Below are 5,159 nucleotides of genomic sequence, written 5' to 3' on the forward strand. Positions count from 1 at the left end.
TGGAAGTCTATGGGCGTTCTTTATTAGATCATACAATAGGTAGCATTTATGGAAGGCTGTAGAAGAGAACATTCAGTTTTTTTAAATAAACATAAATTGGTAAAGGGTTTTTAGACTTGCTACAGTAGCCTTCCAGGTGTTGTATTAGTTCTAATAGTAAAACTGAACATTTGATGTAGGGTTTCAGTGCATTTAGAAACAATGCTTACCTCAGTAAACGCACCCACTTTATTTCCTAATTGTCTTTCTAAATAACTGTAAATATTGCAATACATCATATTTATATAAATATATAAAATGTCATTATTTTGTTAACAGATGTACCAAAAAATGTAACTTGCTACACTGAGTGTAATTCACTTTCAGTCCACATTTGTAATTGCAGATTCTCCTTTTATAGAAACTTCATTTCTTTTAACTCTGCCAGTTTTAAATTGATTTTTTTTTTAATATTATATGTTTTCATTAGGCAAGTCCAATGTTAATAAAACGTATATCAACTTATTTTTCTCAGTGGTCAATTACAATTAGCGTGATGTCTTTATTGGGTATTTGTTTTCAATGTGGAGCAGGAATTATATCACCCTTGTCTCTCCAGCTGTTCCGCCTCTCCCAGGCGGCTCAGCAAGATAATAGAACAAAATAAGGTACGTTCTAGTACTATTGTGCAAAGAGAAACGTACAGTACCACATACACACTTGCATTAGCCAAAGTGCGAGCTATACTGATCAAGTCTGATTGGCTGCTAGAAAGTAGAGTTCTACAAGGAGAACTATCGTATTGCATAAGCCAGTGGTTCCCAAACTGTGCACCTAGGCTCCCTGGGATGCCTTAGAGATCTCACAGGGGTGCTTTGGCCAGGGCCAGTGGTAAGCAAGGTGGGGGACTACTTGGTAATTATTTTGGCTTAGGGGTGCCTTGAACTGAAAAAGTTTGGAATCCACAGACATAAGCCATTGTCCACAACATAATCACGATTATTGGACAAAAGTAAATATTTTGGCATATAGAAATATATTCTGTATAGCAGATAATGTAATGAACAGTTGGGTGCCTATTTTAATATATATCGGTAAACTCTGCTCTTTGGGGGGATACTCACTAGTGCTTTGAAATCAAATTTTCTCAGTGCACATGACACATGGTTGGATCTTTTCCATAAGTAGAGGTAAAAGTAATTCATGTTCTAAATAAAAATACTACTATTACATGTGCTTATCACAGGTAGAATTACTCCATAAGCTCTACAGGTAGAACTGATTTTACCATAAATTTACGCCCACTTTTAGGAATATCTGTCACTGTGGTATCTGCAATGGAGTTTCAAAATTATGCCACTGCAGACCCAAGCAGCAGGGTGCCAACCATCACACCCCCTAAACTGCTAGATAGAGGCAGGGGCGATTGCTGTTCACTATACGTATAGAATGGAAATACACATCTAGGGCTTAGTCACTGTGTTTGATCACATTGCTGTTTTTACTGGGGAAAACGTGATTTCACCCAAGAGTCCATTGATCACTATTCCAGCGACCACCGTGCTGGGAACACTTCATGGTCACCAATCTCTATATGCACTTACAAGCAGCAGACATGATCAGCTTTTCCTTCTAAAACTGATTAAAAACATGTAATCAAACCTTAAATGTGCCTGATTCTTCTCATTGTCCCAAATCTGCAGAGGGCAGTCATATTGTGACTAATGACTTTTATGTCATGGAAATTCTATATATAGAATTTCCATGATGTAAAAGATAGATATATAGATAGCTAGATATACATGCATAGAATAGTTTCTACATATCCCCTTAGGAAGTCTTACAATTTAAAAAGGACAAAACGTGTGGTGACTTTGCTGCTGATCTATCCCTCTTTCAGAAGGCTTCAGGTCTTATACATCTTTGATGAAGTTCTGATATGTAGGAATTTTATACATGAGTTTCTGGTGTAAACATATACAGAAAAATATATAGAAATGCACTAAAAAGAGCTCTATTGTGGAACTATTCACGGTATGAGTTTTGTGCACAAGTGGTGTGAAAAAAAAAATAAAATTGCATTTTTGTGATTCTGTCATCATCCTCACATATGTAGAAGCTAAAAGATACAACAACAGATCATTATAATAGATTGAGGAGCACAATTTTATAAAGTTTATGGTATGTGAGTTTCTCCAGAGAAAAAAAAACACTATAAAAGATCAAAAAAGAGATGTCTTTCTGCGCAATTAATCCCAGATCAGCCTCTTATCTTAAAATGTACAATCCCTTCTATGTACTCATATCTATATAAAAACCACAATAATAAGAGAAGTTGGCGCTTAAGGATATAACATATAGAAAACCCACATAAGTCCTAAAATAAAGTCACTTATTTCTTGATAACAATATTCAATGGAGTGTGAGATTCCTCTTCTTTAGTTATCTTCGTTATGGATATTTCTCCAATTAGAGGATAATAGAACATTAGCGATGTAAATCTGGCATATGTAGTGGTCTTTCTTCTTTTCTGATCTTTATCCCATAAAGCAAACTTCCACTCCGTCATAATAATGATAAAGAGAAGATTCCATAGTGTAAAATCCTCACAACATTTATTAATAAAACGCCGCTCGTAGACAACTTCATGAACGATAAACAGACACCGCTACATAAGGAGAGGGTGAACCCTTACCCTATGATCTTCCAAACAAGCGTGATAGATCTTATTACAGCCGCTGCAGATGTCCCGGGTAACACTTCAGCGCTGCACGCCGTTCGGAGAGGGCTGGGGTTTCCACTTCCAAATTCCCCTGTTTAGTGTCTTACGTCACTCACTAACGTCCGCCGACGCGTTTCGATTCAACAATCTTTATCCAGGCGTAGTGAGTGAACAAAACTAACAATCCTTTATACTTAGTTCCAACCAATGAAGTATGTCCTCTAAAATGACATCATATACTGAATCCGGAAAAAGTTTACATATGCTTTCCAGATTATGTAGAATCTAGCTTTCTATACATGCATAAATATCTCCATATAAAACATATTGCACAGTTTTATCAAAGTGATTTCTCAAAAAACCGGATGAATCATAATAATACTAATACTGATGATCCATATGCACTAACAATAAAAAAATGCATACATAATTACATATAGTGACAGCATAGAAAAAAGGTGCATCTAATCGTTAGATAATTCTCTTAATGGAATTAATCTGTGAATAAACATAATCATATAATATTATTGTTGTCTCCATCCCTAAGTGACAGGGAGACCTCCTTTTTTAATACATAACATAAATTAAGTGCCTTTTATATAAGTACCTATTGTACAATGTATGACACCTATTATATGGTGTATAACATCTAAATCCTTATCCATATTAAAGTGAAAACAACACTTACCATAGTATATAGCAAAAATACCATAACAAAAAAGACACCGGTAATATTATCCAATGTCCATATTTAGCATTGAACAATAGGTACTTATATAATAGGCACTTCATTTATGTTATGTATTAAAAAAGGAGGTCTCCCTGTCACTTAGGGATGGAGACAACAATAATATTATATGATTATGTTTATTCACAGATTAATTCCATTAAGAGAATTATCTAACGATTAGATGCACCTTTTTTCTATGCTGTCACTATATGTAATTATGTATGCATTTTTTATTGTTAGTGCATATGGATCATCAGTATTAGTATTATTATGATTTATCCGTTTTTTTGAGAAATCACTTTGATAAAACTGTGCAATATGTTTTATATGGAGATATTTATGCATGTATAGAAAGCTAGATTCTACATAATCTGGAAAGCATATGTAAACTTTTTTCCGGATTCAGTATATGTCGTCATTTTAGAGGACATACTTCATTGGTTGGAACCAAGTATAAAGGATTGTTAGTTTTGTTCACTCACTACGCCTGGATAAAGATTGTTGAATCGAAACGCGTCGGCGGACGTTAGTGAGTGACGTAGGACGCTAAACAGGGGAATTTGGAAGTGGAAACCCCAGCCCTCCCCGAACGGCGTGCAGCGCTGAAGTGTTACCTGGGACATCTGCGGCGGCTGTAATAAGATCTATCACGCTTGTTTGGAAGATCGTAGGGTAAGGGTCCACCCTCTCCTTATGTAGCAGTGTCTGTTTATCGTTCATGAAGTGGTCTACGAGCGGTGTTTTATTAATAAATGTTGTGAGGATTTTACACTATGGAATCTTCTCTTCTTTATCATTATTATGACGGATTGGAAGTTTGCTTTATGGGATAAAGATCAGAAAAGAAGAAAGACCACTACATATGCCAGATTTACATCACTATAAAAGATGGCAAACTCTCAAATTACTGTCCCATCTCTCAGCGACCGTGCCCCTCCAAGCTGCTAGAGAGAATTGCCTACACTCGTCTCACACGCTTCCTTTCCACAAACAACCTATTGGATCCTCTTCAGTCTGGCTTTCGTTCTCAACACTCCACAGAGACTGCATTGACGAAGGTTGTTAATGATCTGATCACTGCTAAAACTAAACGCCATTACTCTCTCCTGGATCTCCCTTCTCATACAAACACTGCAATCCCTAGGGATTCAAGACACTGTCCTATCCTGGTTCTCATCCTACCTAATCGCTCTTTCAGTGTTAATTTCTCTGAGGCCACTTCTGCTCTGCTTCCTTTATCAGTTGGAGTACCACAAGGCTCAGTGCTAGGTCTTCTGCTGTTCTCTATCTACACCGCTTCTCTCGGAAATCTAATAAGTTCTTTTGGATTTCAGTATCATTTCTATGCGGATGATACCCAAATGTATGTATCCTCTCCTGATCTCTCGACATCTGTGTTGTCCCATGTAACTGACTGTCTTTCTGCCATTTCATCTTGGATGTCCTCTCGCCAACTCAAACTTAATCTTTCTAAAACAGAGTTAATAATATTTCCACCCACCAACAAGAGCATACCTGACATTTCTATCTCTGTTGATAACATGACCATAAATCCCACCCCACAAGCTCGCTGCCTAGGTGTAATCCTTGACTCACACCTATCCTTTGTTCCCCACATTGACTCTATATCTAAATTATGTTCCATACATCTAAAAAACATTTCCAGAATTTGCACATATCTCACACAAGACACTGCAAAAACCTTAATTCATGCACTTATCTCCCGCA

The sequence above is a fragment of the Mixophyes fleayi genome, chromosome 7 (genome assembly GCF_038048845.1).
Source record: "Mixophyes fleayi isolate aMixFle1 chromosome 7, aMixFle1.hap1, whole genome shotgun sequence".
In the NCBI taxonomy this organism is placed as follows: domain Eukaryota; kingdom Metazoa; phylum Chordata; class Amphibia; order Anura; family Limnodynastidae; genus Mixophyes; species Mixophyes fleayi.